The sequence below is a fragment of the Schistocerca piceifrons genome, chromosome 1 (genome assembly GCF_021461385.2).
Source record: "Schistocerca piceifrons isolate TAMUIC-IGC-003096 chromosome 1, iqSchPice1.1, whole genome shotgun sequence".
In the NCBI taxonomy this organism is placed as follows: Eukaryota; Metazoa; Arthropoda; class Insecta; order Orthoptera; family Acrididae; genus Schistocerca; species Schistocerca piceifrons.
In genome coordinates this window covers 1,241,696,606-1,241,717,279 of record NC_060138.1, presented here as the reverse complement: position 1 = coordinate 1,241,717,279, position 20,674 = coordinate 1,241,696,606, and positions in this window count along the sequence as shown.

Below are 20,674 nucleotides of genomic sequence, written 5' to 3'. Positions count from 1 at the left end.
TCTCATTGCAGTTCGTCTGTTCCCATTCACAGACCAGTATACCAGATGCATGTCAGACATTTCATCATACGTAACCGCATCGTGTTTACTGTTGTCGTCATAAGGTTGTGTATTTACAAGGAATTCACTGATGTCGCAAAGCGGTGAGGCTTGTGAATGAATTGATGTGTTTCCAAGCATACCTCAGAGCCAACCATCCGTACACAGAACAGTTTTTAATGTCAGTACACATTACTGGTCAGTGACATCGACACAACTCCTTACGTCAGCACTCAGCACGACTAACGAACTGTTTCCTAACATTACAAGATGACTTCAAAGACCACATGTTCCTTATAGAAACAAATTTACGAGGGCAGTTCAATAAGTAATGCAACACATTTTTTTTTCTCGGCCAATTTTGGTTGAAAAAACCGGAAATTTCTTGTGGAATATTTTCAAACATCCCCGCTTCGTCTCGTATAGTTTCATTGACTTCCGACAGGTGGCAGCGCTGTAACGAATGTGCGTTTCAAACAACGGGCAGTGATCGAGTTTCTTTTGGCGGAAAACCAGGGCATCTCAGATATTCATAGGCGCTTGCACAATGTCTACGGTGATCTGGCAGTGGACAAAAGCACGGTGAGTCGTTGGGCAAAGCGTGTGTCATCATCGCCGCAAGGTCAAGCAAGACTGTCTGATCTCCCGCGTGCGGGCCGGCCGTGCACAGCTGTGACTCCTGCAATGGCGGAGCGTGCGAACACACTCGTTCGAGATGATCGACGGATCACCATCAAACAACTCAGTGCTCAATTTGACTTCTCTGTTGGTAGTGCTGTGACAATTGTTCACCAGTTGGGATATTCAAAGGTTTGTTCCCCCTGGGTCCCCCGTTGTCTAACCGAACACCATAAAGAGCAAAGGAGAACCATCTGTGCGGAATTGCTTGCTCGTCATGTGGCTGAGGGTGACAATTTCTTGTCAAAGATTGTTACAGGCGATGAAACATGGGTTCATCACTTCCAACCTGAAACAAAACGGCAATCAATGGAGTGGCGCCACACCCACTCCCCTACCAAGAAAAAGTTTAAAGCCATACCCTCAGCCGGTAAAGTCATGGTTACAGTCTTCTGGGACGCTGAAGGGGTTATTCTGTTCGATGTCCTTCCCCGTGGTCAAACGATCAACTCTGAAGTGTATTGTGCTACTCTTCAGAAATTGAAGAAACGACTTCAGCGTGTTCGTAGGCACAAAAATCTGAACGAACTTCTCCTTCTTCATGACAACGCAAGACCTCACACAAGTCTTCGCACCCGAGAGGAGCTCACAAAACTTCAGTGGACTGTTCTTCCTCATGCACCCTACAGCCCCGATCTCGCACCGTCGGATTTCCATATGTTTGGCCCAATGAAGGACGCAATCCGTGGGAGGCACTACGCGGATGATGAAGAAGTTATTGATGCAGTACGACATTGGCTCCGACATCGACCAGTGGAATGGTGCCGTGCAGGCATACAGGCCCTCATTTCAAGGTGGCGTAAGGCCGTAGCATTGAATGGAGATTACGTTGAAAAATAGTGTTGTGTAGCTAAAAGATTGGGGAATAACCTGGTGTATTTCAATGCTGAATAAAACAACCCCTGTTTCAGAAAAAAAATGTGTTGCATTACTTATTGAACTGCCCTCGTATTTTGATATCTTCTAGCTCCTGTATTAATTTGAAAGAATAGTTCCGGCACACCTTGTTTAGAAAAAATTTGGAGTATTAATGAAAAAAGAGGATACTTAGTTTAAAAAATACCCTATTAAACATATAAGAAAACACACCAATATATGTTAGACATACATGGAGAGCTTGATAGCACCTTTCATCACTAACAGCAAGTCAGACAACAAGGTAACATTTCGCCTATGTCAAACATGTATTTGGGTGAAATACTACACCCAGTTAGTGAATAAAGGTGCTATCAACTCTCCATTTTTATCTAATGTGATTTACGTGTTTTCTTATAGATTTTATAAGGTATTTATTAAATGGAGTACCCTCTTTTCTTCAGTCTACGCCACTGTTTTTGCGGTTGTTTGCTGAGGATGCTGTGGTGTACAGTAAGGTGTCGAAGTTGAGTGCCAAGTCACTTAGGCAAAATTTCTACTTTGTCGGGTGAATGGCAGATAGCTCTAAATGAAGGTAAAATGTAAGTTAATGTAGATGATTAGGAAGAACAAACATGTAATATTCAGTTTCAATATTACTAGTGTCCCGCTTGACGCACACAAATCCTTTAAATATCTGAGCGTAATGTTGCAAAGCGATATGGAATGTAACGAGCATGTGAGAAGGCGAATGGTCGACTTCAGTTTATTGGGAGAATTTTAGGAAAGAACGCATATAGAACGCTGTTACAGCTTATTCTTGAGTACTGCTCAACTGTTTGTGACCCACATCGTCCGCAGCTCGTGGTCGTGCGGTAGCGTTCTCGCTTCCCCCGCCCGTGTTCCCGGGTTCGATTCCCGGCGGGGTCAGGGATTTTCTCTGCCTCGTGATGACTGGGTGTTGTGTGATGTCCTTAGGTTAGTTAGGTTTAAGTAGTGCTAAGTTCTAGGGGACTGATGACCATAGATGTTAAGTCCCATAGTGCTCAGAGCCATTTGAACCATTTTGATCCACATCAGATCGGACTCAAGGAAGACATCAAAACAATTCAGAGACGGGCAGCTAGATTTGTTAGCGGTAGGTTCGAACAACACGTAAATGTTACAGAAATGCTTCGGGAACTCAAATGGGAATACCTGGAGCGAAAGCGACATTCTTTTCGAGAAACACTTTTGATAAAATTTAGAGGACCGGCATTTGAAACTGACTGCCGAACGATTCTACTTCTGCCAACAAATCCCTTACATATAATAATCACGAAGATAAATTCGAGAAATTAGGGCTCATACGGAGGCATATAGATATTCGTTTTTCCCTCCCTCTACTTGCGAATGGAACAGAAAAGAAAATGTCCAGTAGTGGTGCAGAATACCCTCCGCCACGCACCGTACAGTAGCTTGCGAAATATCGATGTACATGTAGGCTGATAGCTGATTCATGTAAACAGAGGTAAGGGAGGTTTACAAGTGTTACTGTGTGGATACATCGAACAAGGAATGCATTATTGCTACGATGCTGCAGAGGACAAAAGGTGTTTTATCACGTGAAATGTTCTCCGTTTTATTAAGGGCCCAGGGAACAGTAAAGTTGTAAAAGACGAGCGAACTGCACTGCTTCCGGAAGATGCTGCCACACAACAGTCTGGACCCACAGTGCTTTCGGGAATAAAATGTAAAATAGAGTAAGAAGTGCAATGCGTCTGGTTAATACAAGGGGAATAATTTGAAAGCTGTTCGAGTTCACGACTTTGTTAGAAAACATGGGAATCAACATGCAATTCCTACTCGATTGGCTGAGCTTTCACGTTGTTTATCTCGTTGGTCTCCCTCTCACCTAATAATATTTCGGGCGGTAGAGACTGTCTAAACAATGTATCTACAAATATCTTTAGTTAATATTTCATATGCTAATTGTACCAGAAAGGCGCCCTTTACACAGATCATCAATGTGCAGTAGCACTGAAACGGTATAATTTTTAAGTTATAAAACTGAAAACATTGACTACATGAAGCCTTTACTTACCGATATGTAACTTTCGAAATGTGGTGCTACAGAAGAATGCTGAAGATAAGGTGGGTAGATCACGTAACTAATTAGGAGGTATTGAATAGGATTGGGGAGAAGAGAAGTTTGTGGCACAACTTGACTAGAAGAAGGGATCGGTTGGTAGGACACGTTTTGAGGCATCAAGGGATCACAAATTTAGCATTGGAGGGCAGCGTGGGGGGTAAAGATCGTAGAGGGAGACCAAGAGATGAATACACTAAGCAGATTCAGAAGGATGTAGGTTGCAGTAGGTACTGGGAGATGAAGAAGCTTGCACAGAATAGAGTAGCATGGAGAGCTGCATCAAACCAGTCTCAGGACTGAAGACGACAACAACAACAACATGTAGTTTTCTGTCATTTTATTACAATAAATCGTAGCTGAAACGACGTGTTTTCGAGGGCTCTTCAATTAGCTGCTGCTCTGAAATCATGTACTCTATTAGAAAGAAATCCCACCAAGTACGGTGTTTAACGTCGCACAATATAGTGACTCCTGTGTTCTGCTTGCGATGTAAACTGACGTCGCATCTCATTCATCACGTTCCTCTCGACGAGGTAAAAATCTGACAAGACAGACTGTTTATTTCAGGCTAGACAGTGTGGTGGAATGCGGAATTGCACCCAGTGACATCACCAGCTCCTCGTGGACGTTCATTTTCACATCCCCTGAGAGGACGGATTTACACACGTAGTATAAAAGCTGTCAAACAGGGGCTTCAGCTGCAAGTAATGTAATGCTTATGACGTAGAAAATGATCTTTCCTCTCGACCCAATTTTTTCGTCCTGAGAAGGCCGAGGGAGCGATCTGTTTTACTTGCTGAAAACATTCAACAGCGAAGATCGAAATAAATATTTCTTTATTTAAAACAACCGGTTTCGACAGACTTTGTTGTCATTATATATATATATATATATGGTCGTAGGTTGTGTTCCAAAAACGAACAACAAAGAGACAGAAGTGATGGCACTTTCTGCAGGATCTGACCATCATTTTGCCGGACAATGCTCACGCACGTACAGTGCAAGCTGTTACTGATTTGTTTCACTAATGGGGTTGCTAAGTGCTATACCACCTACTGCACTCCCCTGACTTAAGCCCTCGTGAGTTCAACTCGATTTCTAAACTGAAGGAAACACTTCACGGCACTCGCTTCAGAAATGCTACAAATTCGTCGGGCAATAGACTCGAATTGTCAACACAACTGGCACTTCTAAGAGTATCCTACGACTCCCACATCGGTGACAACGGGTTATACACAATGCTTGTGACTACTTTGAAGGTCTGTAAAACTTTGAAACATGAATCTATTTTGTACGAGGTGTAAATAAATAGTTGCCACTTTTACAGTTCCAATCCTCGTATTTGGCCATTTGCACAAGATGCTTCATTTTTTAACTATTTTAGTTACGACAAACCTTTTACAATGTGCTGATTTTCATTCACATGAGAGCTTGGGAGTGAGGTCTAACATTAAATGGTTTCACAATAAACACATCTCTTAGGATCTGAAGATGACAGCAAAGTCTGTATAAACTAGTTGTTTGAAATAAAGGAATATTTATGTAATCTTGCCTGTTGAATGCTTTTAGATCTTTCACCGCAATGGCTACGTTTCTCTTCGTGTGGGATAGATATGAACCCTATGATTCTACATTTCAAGTTTGGCAGTGTTTCGCAACGTGACATTCAAATGGTCTAAATGGCTCTAAGCACTATGGGACTTAACATCTGAGGTCATCAGTCCCCTAGACTTAGAACTACTTAAACCTTACTAATCTAAGGACATGACACATATCCATGCCCGAGGCAGGATTCGAACCTGCGACTATAGCAGCAGCGCGGTTCCTGACTGAAGCTCCTAGAATCGCTCGGTTACAACGGCCGGCAACGTGACATTCCTCATTGTGTTGTCACAAATCTCAACCAAATCCACGTTCACTTTCACGTCTCGTGTGAAGAGAACCTTACCTGATCGCAGCAATTCACATTTTTTTCTACAGCCTCCCTGTTCGACTGGAATTACTTTTTCAATGACCTCCCTCACAAAGCTGAGAACAGAATAAAAAAATCATCTGACGCCACAAAAAATTGGAACAATGTAAATGTCGCCGTTATTTTGAGCAGTAGCTTAAGATGACTTCTGTCACCGCGCAGTGTCATTTTAATTTGAGCTGTGTAAGGGGTCGGGGGTAAGTCGCGACAGAAGTCGCTAGTGACTTGGGAGTGGACGAGGTCAGATTTGAATAAGAAGGAAGTGGAGGCCCGGAAGGGAGGAGTAGAGTGCGCCGTTGCGACTGCGTACCTTCCGGCGGGCTTGTACGAGAGTGGGGAAGGCGTGTTGGGGTTAGGAGGGAGCTGGCTGGGGCGCGGAAGGCAGGGGAAGGTTTTTCGCGGTGGCGGTGCGACACAAAGAGCGGACACCCCGCAGAGTGGCCACGCATCGGCCGAGTGCGGCAGGACCGGTACAGTCTGCGACGGAACACGTGAGCGCCGTCCGTTAATTGGCCGGCTCCCCCCACCACCGCAGAAGCACTGTGCGCTGCGCGCAGCTTTTAATGGTGCGCTCTGCGCAGACTCTAATGCCAACTCCATCACCCCCTCTCCCCCAACCCCTTCTCCCCCTTTTTCTTTTCTTTATCCTAGTCTTGATTTCCTGTTATGTCTTGTTTCTCTTTGTTCTCGCTAGCCAGCTCCTTATTGTGTCCCGATGTTTAATTTCGGTTTTTTTTCAATTAATTTTTACTTGCCAGCCTGTTCCTTCGAAACTTACGACCTTGTCTGCTCGTAGCCTCAGAGTCTTGGAGCAGATCTCCCGTTCTGCAGGTTATTTATTTCCGAATTTGATTACGTGTTCATCTGCTGTGTCTTGTCATTTCATCCAAGGTCTTCGATCACTGGTTGGATATATTCCAACTGCCTTCCGTCACAGTGTTTGTCGTCTACGGCCCCCTGCAGTACCAATGAAGTTATTCCCTTATATCTCATTAAATGTTCTTCTAGTGATATGCAATCATTGAAAGTGTTATGTTGGCAGAAGCCCCAACACCGTGTTACGAATGGAGGCCGAAATGTACGCTTTTCAGCTCACGCGAGCTGGCGTGAGGAGGGAAGAACTATACTGATGTGAGGTCTGGAACATGACAAGGAATGAGAATTCAGAAAGCGGACGTAATCAGTTTAATACTTAACTTTAATCCATTAATGATGAACGTCTTTCTTGACGGTACATGATTCACAATATTATCTGTTCAGATTATAGTAACTGAATATGGCGCCTTGCTAGGTCGTAGCAAATGACGTAGCTGAAGGCTATGCTAAACTGTCGTCTCTGCAAATGAGAGCGTATGTAGGCAGGAAACCATCGCTAGCAAGGTCGGCTGTACAACTGGGGCGAGTGCTAGGAAGTCTCTCTAGACTAGACCTGCCATGTGGCGGCGCTCGGTCTGCAATCACTGATAGTGGCGACACGCGGGTCCGACGTATACTAACGGACCGCGGCCGATTTAAAGGCTACCACCTAGCAAGTATGGTGTCTGACAGTGACACCACAGAAAGTCGTATTATCCTCTTCTGTATTCCTTCCAGTAGTGTTTCTTCTCCATTCTTCCCTAACCTGTACCATTCTTTTCACTACAGTGCACCAACGTAGGTCTCAGTTCGCTTTCACAAAGACGGATGATGTGGCAAATACATCTTCCAATGCAACTAACACCAACTGTACGAGAAAAATAATCCTCCATTGTTAAAACCCGTTCAACAGCCAAGATCGCATTATATCAACCAGTTTCAACAGACTATGCTATCAACTTCGCGTGTTAAAATCAAGTCGGTAAAAATAAAGCATTTGTTCCACCTGACATCTTGTGTTGAGATCCGCATAAAATGAACACGTTTTACAACGAAAGATTTTAAGACCTGCAGATGACAGCAAAGTCTGGTGAAACCCGGTATCTTAATCTTTTTTAATTATGCGCTCTTGATTGTTGAATCGTTTTTATCAATTTAAAAGATCACCCTTCAGTTCTCGCAAAATAAAAAAAATTCAACAATCTAGTTTTAAAATACTGTGCACCGAAATTCTTCTGGGACAGATATAAATTTATTCATCACGTTCTATTGAGGCAGGAAGGAGAAGGTATTCATTTTAACAAATCTTTCATTTTATTAGTATTCATGTCATTTGCCCTCACTGTGTCAACAGCAAAAATTTCTCATCTCGTGAACACCGTGATGGCAGACCAAGAGTGGAGTGGAATCTGTTGCTGAATAGCATACCATGTGCCCTTAATGTTACGATCTATGTCCACAAATATTGTCCACTCTGTTTTTGCTTGGTTGGCAAGTGTACTATGAAAATTGTTATATGGTAGGGCCATGTTGATGGGAAGTAGACCCTGCGCTATTTTCCCCAACTGGTCTTCACGTTCGCTGCCCCTAATTCCATTATGTCCCGGTATCCATTGTAAGTGAACGAGCTGATGCAGTTCCGTTGTTAGGTTGAGACGTCTTTGTGTATAGTCTGTGAAGAGATTTACATTTTTTCCAACAGCTGCTCTCGTAACATATTGCATGGGGTTAGTCGAGTCAGTACTTAACGAGGAATTTGGCGACTTGTGAATCTACAATGTAAGGAATAGCTTTGCGACGAAGAACTCGGCAAGTAATCCAGACTCTTCTGTAGGTAATGGAAAGGGGTTGTCAAAAATGCGGATCCTGCAGAAACATACGTCATCTGCAACGATTGGTGAATAATTTGTACCAATCATGCCAGTAACGACACAAATTTGACAGCGTAAAGGCTCTCATTGCAGTCTGTGGTACTGATCCATTAGCTACACTACTGGCCATTAAAATTGCTACACCTCGAAGATGACGTGCTAAAGGCGCAAAATTTAACCGACAGGAAGAAGATCCTGTGATATGCAAATGATTAGCTTTTCACAGCATTCACACAAGGTAGGCGCCATTGGCGACACCTACAACGTGCTAACATGAGGAAAGTTTCCAACCGATTTCTCATACACAAACAGCAGTTGACCGGCGTTGCCTGGAAAACGTTGTTGTGATGCCTCGTGTAAGGAGGAGAAATGCGTACCATCACGTTTCCAACTTTGATAAAGTTCGGATTGTAGCTTATCGCGATTGCGGTTTATCGTATCGCGACATTGCTGCTCGCGTCGGTCGACATCCAATGACTGTTACCAGAATATGGAATCGGTGGGTTCAGGAGGGTAGTACGGAAAGCCGTGCTGGATCCCAACGGCCTCGTATCACTAGCAGTCGAGATGACAGGCATCTTATCCGCATGGCTATAACGGATCCTGCAGCCACGTCTCGATCACTCAGACAACAGATGGAGACGTTTCCAAAACAACAACCATCTGCACGAACAGTTCGATGACGTTTGCAGCAGCATGGACTATCAGCTAGGAGACCATGGCTGCGGTTACCCTTGACGCTGCATCACAGACAGGAGCGCCTGTGATGGTGTACTCAACGACGAACCTGGGTGCACGAATGGCAAAACGTCATTTTTTCAGATGAACCCAGGTTCTGTTTACAGCATCATGATGGTCGCATCCGTGTTTGGCGACATCTCGGTGAACGCACATTGGAAGCGTGTATTCGTCATCGCCATACTGGCGTATCATCCGGCGTGATGGTATGGGGTGCCATTGGTTACACGTCTCGGTCACCTCTTATTCGCATTGACGGCACTTCGAACAGTGGACGTTACATTTTAGATGTATTACGACCCGTGGCTCTACCCTTCATTCGATCCCTGCGAAACCCTACATTTCAGCAGGATAATGCACGACCGCATGTTGCAGGTCCTGTGCGGGTCTTTCTGGATACAGAAGCATATTCTCCAGATCTCTCACCAATTGAAAACGTCTGGTCAATGGTGGCCGAACAACTGGCTCGTCACAATATGCCAGTCACTACTCTTGATAAACTGTGGTATCGTGTTGAAGCTGCATGGGCAACTGTACCTGTACACGCCATCCTAGCTCTGTTTGACTCAATGCCCAGGCGTATCAAGGCCGTTATTACGGCCAGAGGTGGTTGTTCTGGGTACTGATTTCTCAGGGTCTATGCACCCAAATTGCGTGAAAATGTAATCACTGTCAGTACTAGTATAATATATTTGTCCAAGGAATGTTCGTCTATCATCTGCATTTCTTCTTGGTGTACCAATTTTAATGGCCAGTAATGGAATTGCCCATTTTTGTACGTACACACACACACACACACACACATACACACACACACACACACACAGTGTTTTATTGAAGAGGTGAATTGTGACTGACATCAAATATATTCTGCGAAACTCATGTTATCATTTTGCTGTAGGGTTTTCCAGGATTTCACCATTCTACAGGATCTGGTGTCAGGGGATTGGGTTTCTTCCTCCAGTGAAAGTTAATCTGAATTGGAGTTAGTAATCGAGATAATTTCCTTTGCAATGGACTTTATTGCCCTCTTCTAACACCAGCCACAAAAGAGCATTCATCTGGTAACGAGTGGGGGGACTGCTAATTCCGCTTTTACGAGAGATATGACTGTCGTTTTAACATGGTCTCCATAAATGCCTTATGTTCTTTAGGCTGGAATGCGTTGATACGTCTTTGCAATGTTGCCTTTGAACTCGACTTGTGGAAGGCTCCAAAACCACTTGTCATTAGTCTAGACATATAACAAGGCGACAGCGGGTTGGTGGATGTATCAAGAGTAAAGGAGGGCATTTCTGAAAGGTTCATGTAACATAATGTTTCATATACTATACAGGTCGTTCTGTTCCTCAGTATTTACCATGTCTATTGTACTGTGAAGAGTTGTGAAAGGCAATTCCCTCACGGCAAAAAAGAATTTCTAATTCATGTCCATGTAACTTAGTTTCTTCTTTCGCGTATGAGCTGCATTTCCTTAAACTTTGGTCGCACCTTTGTATTACGTCTTGTATCAGATAGTTGGTGTTGCGTCTACAGATATGAAGAATTTGTACCCATAGCAGAACAAAATTTTGGTAAGTCACGACGACCAAAGTAAATATATAAAAAACTATGAGTACCAGTCTTCGTGAACCCTAATTCAGTGTTATTCTCTTTGTTGTCTACACAAAAGGAACGCCTTCTTCGGTGAGGTGTAAGTTTCAGACGATAAAGAATCAAGTGGTCCAAATGGCTCTAAACACGATGGGACTTAACATCTGAAGTCATCTGTCCCCTACACTTAGAACTACTTAAACCTAACTAACCTAAGGACAACACACACATCCATGCCCGAGGCAAGATTCGAACCTGTGACCGTAGCAGCAGTGCGGTTCCGGACAGAAGCGCCTAGAACCGTTCGGCCAGAGCGGTCGACATAGAATATTTAATGACGGATTACTGGTCTAGGTGGACAACAATAGAGAGAGAAATTTGGTGTGTCATTGGTTAAGAAACATATTGGCCTTCGACTGAAGTGATATTGGAAACCTTTGTTGGGAAGCCAAGATGGGTTTGTGAAACTTGCGCTTCCGTAGAAGGAGCTCATGCCTTTTATGCCGTTTACTACGTTGCTCCGTTTACTCATGCGAGACTATATCATAATATAAGGACAACACCAAACGACAATGTCTGACAAAAAGTGTATCATGTTCCAGCGTGAAATTTAATGTTCGCACACACAGTACTGAATAATTATATTTGGTTCCACAGTTGCTGTTTGCCTGTTACCAGCCTGGTGGTAGTCCTTTTACGGACTGAAATGAATCAGATTATATGGCCGTTCTAAACTTGACGGAACACATACATCATACAGCTACTGCGAAAAAATTTTATGACCCTCCCGAATATTTCCGAGACACAAAAGCGCCGGTGATTCCGATCTGCTACGACGCAGTGTTTTTTTTTTTCCAGTACTCCTGATCGCCGCGCCGTTGCATTGTCTCACACACGCACACACGCACACAGAGGTCGACACGTGTGTGCAAAGAATGGAAGGCGAGGGCGATTTCAGTTTATTCGCGCGGCCATTCAAACAACGTCTGAGAGACGGTTTTAAAGCTACTGCGAATCACAGAACGCCCCGCGCAAGGAACAGAAAAAGAAGCACTACGTGACGTTTGGGTACAAATGTGTGTGTGTGTGTGCGTGTGTGTGTGTGTGTGTGTGAGCACCACATGCTGGCTGCCAACAAAGAGCGACCAGGCGGCAGGTAAGCCAGCCGTCCCACAAAAGCCTCGGCGAGCAAAAAACTAATTGGTGCTACATCCGGTCGCGTCGCCTGCCTCCGGATACCGGCCGATCTGGCGACGGAGAAGGCTTTAAGCGTCCTCTCGCCAAATGTCATGTAAAAAAAAATCGGCAACATCCGCGTGGCAGAAAAAATGGAAACTTTTTGTAAAACGCAGCACAGTAAATGATACAAGAAACAGTTTCAGATTTCAAGGCCGTATGTTTCTCCTATGCAACATTGAAGGCAGTTATTGCCATACGCCTTACGTATCTTTTATTTGAGAAGCATTATCAGTGGCCTAAAATACATGTTTCCTTTTTTACATCCAATAAACGTATTATGTGGTAGATACTACAGGCTGGCGCACGAAATGTGTTACCAATTGTTTCTTTCACAATTTACGACGCACATTAGATATTCCGCTGGGATCTCTACAGCAGTACCAGCAGAGCTTGGAAAAACAAATGAGTTACGAAATGACGTGCAATTCACGATACTGCCGCTAGGAGACTAGTGAGCAGCAATGGCTGACAATGGAAGACTGGTGACACAGCTACGATCGGCAATTCTGTTACTTTTTCATGAAACGAAAAGCCTTGTTGTGACTCAGAGGCGTTTCCGACAACAGTTTAACACACGATGGGTCCCTTGCAAGAAGACCATCCACAGGTTGTACGATAAATTTGTACAGGAAGGAACAGTACTGGAAGCGAAGCGACCTCGGCCTAAGCCTGTTTGTTCGCCGGAGAATATTGAAGCGGTACGAGTTGCTGTACAGAGAAGTCCAGGGAAATCATGCAGAAAGGCAGCAGTGCAACTGGGAATATCCAGACGCTCCGTTCAACGCAGTCTTAAAAGTGACCTCCGTATGTACCCATACAAGATGACCTGTGCACAGAAGCTCACTGTAGAACACAAGCAGCAGAGACTACTGTTTGCTCAGTGGGTGGAGGATACGGAAGAAACTCTCAACAACGTTTGGTTTTCAGACGAGGCGCATTTTCATTCAAACGGTGTGGTTAACAAACAAAATGTACGCTTTTGGGCTACTGAAAACCCACAAGTGCTTCATGAACGACAACATTATGCTCCGAGGATTACAGCGTAGGCAGCAATTTCTAGTCACGGACTTATTGGACCCTTTCTCTTTGAAGAAACCGTGAACAGCGAGCGTTATTTGAGCATACTTCGCAATCGCTTCATTCCTCAGCTTCTTGCTACTGTCTTGCCCTTCAACACGCAGTGGTTCATGCAAGATGGAGCAAGGCCACATACTGCAAACACTGTGTTGGAGTTTTTACACGAGCATTTCGACATGCAGATCATTTCACTCAGCTTTCCAGGTCGCTTCAATGACGGACAAAATTGGCCCCCCAATGGTCCAGACCTGAATCCATGTGACTTTTTTCTTTGGGGATACCTAAAGGAAAAAATATTCCCGAAACGTCCACGTGATTTAATGGAGCTCAGAAGACTTATTCTTCAAGCTTGCAGTGAAATTACGGAAGACATGTGCCGTAGGGTAATCACATACTTCAGTGTTCGTTTGAAGGAAGTTAGGAAACGAAATGGTGGACGTATTGAGCATGTGCTGAGTTAGAACAAATCTACATTGTAGTATATGTTCCTTTCAGATCGACTTGACAATAAAGTTTATCTTCAAAAACAAAATGGTAACACATTTCGTGCGCCACCCTGTATATAATATGCTGCTATATTACATTTTGTCGTGCAATATAGCAGCTTATTATATCTACCACTCGATACCTTTATTGCACGAGAGTGGTTTGAAAAGTTCTCGGAATCGCCACGAGAGGTCAGCGCTAGCGCAACGAGTTTTTCACGTGATATTCATTGGACTGTTGCGCGTAAACCGCGCGACTTCAGTGCTCTTGGAAGAGAGCTGTGGTGGTGACGTGGCTCTGTTGTTGTTCCCACGTAGTGGTCTGCGAAGACGGAAAAAAATCGAGATTCGAGCAGTGATTAAGTACTTCGTAAAGAAAGGTTGTTGTTGTTGTGGTCGTTAGTCCTGAGACTGGTTTGATGCAGCTCTCCATTCTACTCTGTCCTGTGCAAGCTTCATCATCTGCCAGTACCTACTGCAACCGACATCCTTCTGAATCTGCTTAGTGTATTCATCTCCTGGTCTCCCTCTACGATTTTTACCCTCCACACTGCCCTCCAATACTAATTTGGTGATACCTTGATGCCTCAGGACATGTCCTATCAACCGATCCCTTCTTCTGGTCAAGTTGTGCCACAAACTTCTCCCCAATCCTATTCAATACCTCCTCATTAGTTATGTGATCTGCCCATTTAATCTTCAGCATTCTTCTGTAGCACCACATTTCGAAAGCTTCTATTCTCTTCTTGTCCAAACTAGTTATCGTCCATGTTTCACTTCCATACATGGCCACACTCCATACAAATACTTTCAGAAATGACTTCTTGACACTTAAATCTATATTCGATGTTAGCAAATTTCTCTTCTTCAGAAACGCTTTCCTTGCCATTGCCAGTCTACATTTTATATCCTCTCTACTTCGATCATCGTCAGTTATCTTGCTCCCCAGATAGCAAAACTCCTTTACTACTTTAAGTGTCTCATTTCCTAATCTAATTCCCTCAGCATCACCCGACTTAATTCGACTACATTCCATTATCCTCGTTTTGCTTTTGTTGATGTTCATCTTATATCCTCCTTTCAAGACACTGTCCATTCCGTTCAACTGCTCTTTCAAGTCCTTTGCTGCCTCTGACAGAATTACAATGTCATCGGCGAACCTCAACGTTTTTATTTCTTCTCCATGGACTTTAATACCTACTCCGAACTTTTCTTTTGTTTCTTTTACTGCTTGCTCAGTATACATATTGAATAGTATCTGGGAGAGGCTATAACCCTGTCTCACTCCCTTGCCAACCACTGCTTCCCTTTCATGTCCCTCGACTCTTATAACTGCCATCTGGTTTCTGTACAAATGGTAAATAGCCTTTCGCTCCCTGTATTTTACCCCTGCCACCTTCAGAATTTGAAAGTGAGTATTCCACTCAACGTTGTCAAAAACTTTCTCTAAGTCTACAAATGTTAGAAACGTAGGTTTGCCTTTCCTTAATCTAGCTTCTAAGATCAGTCGTGGGGTCAGTATTGCCTCACGTGTTCCAATATTTCTACGGAATCCAAACCGATCTTCGCTGAGGTCGGCTTCTACTAGTTTTACCATTCGTCTGTAAAGGATTCGCGTTAGTAATCGGGAAATCGCCGGCCGCTGTGGCCGACCTGTTCTAAGCCCTTCAGTCCGGAACCGCTCTGCTGTTACGGTCGCAGGTTCGAATCCTGCCTTGGGCATGGATGTGTGTGATGTCCTTAGGTTAGTTACGTTTAAGTAGTTCTAAGTCTAGGGGACTGTTGACCTCAGATAGAAATGAAAATAAGCGTTTGGCGTCACTGGCCGGGAGGCCCCTTGCGGGGCAGGTCCGGCCGCCTTGGTGCAGGCCTTACATTCGACGCCACATTGGGCGCCCTGCACGCCGAATGGGGATCAAATGATGATGAAGACAACACAACACCCAGTCCCTGAGCGGAGAAAATCTCCGACCCAGCCGGGAATCGAACCCGGGCCCGTAGGACGGCAATCCGTCACGTTGACGTTTTTTTCTTTTTTTTTAATCCATTTTTCTTTTTTTGTTTTTTTTTTTTACCCATACTATCCCCGAAAACCTATCTAGCCTAAAAACAAAAACAAAGCTAGTGCTACCGCCACTTTCATCCTAAAGCTAACTAGGACAGCTGTTCACCACCACTTCAGCTTCCGCCCACGAACAAAAATTAAATATGCCTCTGAACATTTTATTTAAAAAAAAAGAACAGGAGAAAGGAAGAGTACAATACTTTATTATATTTTATTTGTTGCTCATTTTGTTCTTATGTATTTATTTGTAATTCTTTTTAACCATTCAGCTATCGGGGCGGACCACGTAACCGATGAAAGCGAGAAATTACAGTTTGCTTTTGGCACAGATTTGTCTTTTGAGTTTGCACGCAGAAGTTAGTTTTAATCGCTGTGAACAAAGCGGGCGAGATGAATAGTTCTGCCTCGAGTCTCTTATCGGGGCGGACAAGCAAAGTATGAAAACAAAGGACATTCATGACGATATCCCGGAATAAAATGGTTCAAATGGCTCTAAACACTATGGGACTTGACATCTGAGGTCATCAGTCCCCTAGAACTTAGAACTACTTAAACCTAACTAACCTAAGGACATCACACACATTCATGCACAAGGCAGGATTCGAACCTGCGACCGTAGCAGCAGCATGGTTCCGGACTGAAGCGCTTAGAACCGCTCGGCCACAGCGGCCGGCGATTTCCCGAGTACACTGGGGGACTCTACTCCTTCATTTTCAGCTGTGGCCAAGTGGACAAATGAATTTAAATTTGGTCGGGAGTGCTTAGATGGTGATCCGCGCAGTAGTCGGCCAAGATGTGTCACTACTTCCGAAATCATTGCAAAAGTGCACAAAATGGTCATGGAGGATCGCCGATTGAAAGAACGTGAAATTGCTCAATCTTGCCAGATGTCATCTGAAAGGGTATGTCACATTTTAACTAAACAATTAGAAATGGAAAAATTATCTGCAAAATAGGTGCCGCGATTCTTGACGCTGGATCACACGCATGTGCCGTCGCCATGGTAACATTACACGAATTAAGTTATGAGTTGTTGCCACACCCACCTTATTCACCTGATATGGCTCCGTCAGAGTTCCATCCCTTCCCAAAACTGATCATTTTTCTTAGTGGACGAAGATTCACTTCAACGAAGAATTGATAGCCGGAGTTGACAACTATTTTGCAGGCCTGGAGGAACCTCATTTTCGAGATGGGATCAAGGCACTGGAACATTGTTGGACCAAGTGCATTAATCTTCAAGGAGAGTACATTGAAAAATAAAAAATGTTTTAGTGATATAAGTACTGTTTCTCTATTCCGTTCCGAGAACTTTTCAAACCACCCTCTTATGTATAAAAGGAAACATGTAGGTTAATTCATACAAAGAAGAAAACAGCAACCAGCCACTATTAATACTGCTATTTATTTAGGTAAATAGCGCCGTTACCGGTTTCAAACTGGCAAGTTCATCATCAGACGACTGTTCACATGATTTTCAAGATACACTTTGCATTATCGTCCGTTTTCGATTTTTATTATTCCACTGTGGCGAAGTATTTTTGGTGTGTTGTTGGCGTCGAAAATTCCACGCGATTTTGTTGCGAAGTTGCAGGATTCCATTTGTAAATCTGCAATCTTTGTCATAACTTCACATGTGGCAAATTCGTTTTGGTGTGTGTATGTGTGTGTGTGTGTGTGTGTGTGTGTGTGTGTGTGTGTGTGTGTGGTGCTTTGCACAAGATGGTGTTGTACAAATTACAGAAGTGCTGGATATATTTAGGAATATTCGAAAAATAGAATCCTGCAACTTCGCAACAAAATCGCGCGGAATTTTCGACGCCAACAACACACCAAAAATACTTCGCCACAGTGGAATAGTAAAATTCGAAAACGGACGATAATGTAAAGTGTATCTTGTAAATCATGTGAACAGCCGTCTGATGATGAACTTGCCAGTTCGAAACCGGTAACGGCGCTATTTACCTAAATAAATAGCAGTATTAATAGTGGCTGGTTGCTGTTTTCTTCTTTGTAAGAATTAACCTACATTAATTGTACACAGCCACGGTCTCACCATGTCAGATTTAGACAAAATAGCATCAGGAAACATGTATTTCAGGCCACTGATGATGCTTCCCAAATAAAAGAAGCGAAACGCGTATGGCCGTAAACAAACAGCCTTCAGTTAGTTGCACAGACGGTACGTACGTCCACGAATTTAGGGCAAGTAAATGAAAGACGGAAAATAGAAAAAAATGAAGTTCAGGTTACCTGAGTAGTCAACACCATTCATCTCGGAGAGCGGAAATGTTGGGTACAAATTGTTAAAGCTCAAGAGTATTGTACAACAGTTCTTAGACACGTGTACGACGAGTAAAGTACTGAGGGATGAGTAAAACCCGTTGAAGTTCGACTGTCTTGTAACGAAACTGCTCCAAAAGCGTTCAGAGCTTTACCACAGATTTGTGCAATTTTTCTAAATGCCACCAGAGTCACTGATCGTAAATGTTTGTTCATTGATTTACCGGTTTCGATCATTTTGCCCCTCTTCAGATGGGTCTGTCTTCGTGAAGTTAGCAGAGAAAACAATTTAAAAATGTAGCCATCAAACCAGTCTCAGGACTGAAGACCACAACAAAACAAGCCATCAATGTCATTGTTACACAGATTAAAATCATGATAAAATAGTAAACACACAGGTCCCATAATTTCGGGTCGTCGCTTGCGTACTTCAGCGCTGCCTCGTCGACAATAACTGAATGGAGACAAAATCAGCGTGAAGTCACATTCTCAAGGCACGTGAAAGAGTTCGTAATGGCGGAGGTGGTTAGTTTTGCGACGTCACAACGTAGAATTTCACGTTCCACAGCATTCTGAAGCGTGAAAGACTGAATAACACAAGTTAAACTTTTGCTTCGTGGGGAGGAACGCGGCCAGTAGGGTGCAAGATCGCAATCTACGTCACAAGCAGAATTTAAAGATGCCTTAGTTTGCAGCTGCTACCCATATTTCGTGGGTTTTATATTATAACTTGCTTCCTGTGAATATATATGTTGTTTCAGAGCGCCAGCACGTAAGAGATAGGTCGAAAACGCTTCTCCTTTGGTAGGATATGTTGTAATAAAATAATGGGAAAAGTTCCGTTGGTGAATACAGAAGTTTCGTATTGGAACTTACATCTTTTGAAAGTAATACGTGTGAAGACAATGGTGCAGTGAAGATATAAAAAACGCATCACACTTGGTACGATTTGTTAGTAATATATAGTCCGCCCCCGGTAGCTGAGTGGTCAGCGTGACAGACTGTCAATCCTAAGGGCCCGGGTTCGATTCCCGGCTGGGTCGCAGATTTTCTCCGCTCAGGGACTGGGTGTTGAGTTGTCCTAATCATCATCATTTCATCCCCATCGACGCGCAGGTCGCCGAAGTGGCGTCAGCTTGAAAGACCTGCACCAGGCGAACGGTCTACCCGACGGGAGGCCCTAGGCACACTTCATTTCAATGATTTATATTATTTTCATATTCATGTTTTCTGAGGGAATGTGAGGCTTCCTTGTTAATTTAATGGAAGTACAGTATGTTCAGTAATATATGCAGATAAGAGTGCTGTCTCTCTCTCTGGACTGTGCTTGTTCGATTTTAGGAACATGTCAGAGCACGTGGAACAACGAATTGCAGAACTTATTTCTGACTCACTGCCGGATTCGATCGCAATTCACTGTTGTGTTATTCGCCCACAAAACTTTTCAGATTGTGCGGTATGTAATTCCTTTTTAAATATTCTGTATTATTATGTCCACAAACATGAATTTTTATTCTAATATACTTCTACACACACACACACACACACACACACACACACACTTACATGAAGTACAATGAAACGAATGATTATTTGACTTTATCTGCAATCTGAAAAGTGTCTATTACAGCAACAAGTTCACTATTGTGTTTTCATCCACGAAACTTTTCAAATTGTGCGGTACGTAATTTATTTTTAAACATTGGGTATCATTATGCGCACAAACATGAATGTTCATTCTAATATCCTTGTAGCCTGATTACGTCTACTTCTTGCCACGATAGTTCGGCTGACAACCATTCAGGCATCTTCAGATGAAGGTTTTCACTAGAGATTGCTAACTTACATCGCTGACTTTATACCAAGAATTGGTTCGAAGACGCATGCGCAATGACAGCCGCTACATGAGCGACCTCTGTCGAGTTCCGCGCCCTCTTCTAATATTGCTCCACCTGTGGAGCGCAAGGGCATGCGTAATGTGATAGTACACTCGTGTAGTTAAAATTCAGATGCAAAAATTAACAATTTCTGAATAAATACAAGAAATCACCGGGTCTGACGATTTATCCAGTGGGAAGCAGCCGTCACAATTAATAAGATCTTCCATCGAACGTATTTCCACCGATTTCTTAACCTGTTCAAGTGGATACTTCGTGTGCGCCCGTCGCTTCCTCAGTGGGCAATACGCCCCAGCGCGCCCTGTCTCGGTGATACTGTGCACTTTTCTTACACAAAAGGGTTTTCCTTCATGTTTTCTTTTTTTAATTTAAACTGATATTGGTTGGTAATGAATAAAATATGACACAGAAGTTAGCGAAAATTTATTTTCACGATACTACAAGTCGTTTTCAGCGTGAAGAAGCTTAAAACAAGGTGCTGTACACAGGGAAACTTCGCATTCTGCATACCAGTATGAAGTCTCTTTGCAAAAGCCATTTCTCGTGCACACCACACATCTCCTTGTCGGTCTTTTCTTCGCTGGGGCAAAAGAAGGTCTGGAAAATGCCTAGCTGTAAGGCGCGTTGCTTTCCGTGTTCTATGTGGGCGTCCTACTCATGTCTTTCACAAAAAGTATGCGTTGAAGCATGCAATGTCCAACAATTGGCGGAAGAGCTTCTGATAATATTTTCTCAGCCAGCTCGTGGCCATCTGCTAGCTGTGCACCTATCCATGCCTCCCATGTTATTGTTGTAATCAACAACAACGTGTGGCTTTCCAACGATCCCCTCCTTCGAATTTACATTAAAAAATGTCAACGTGAAGGTGCTGACCATAATAACGTCTCTTTTGTCC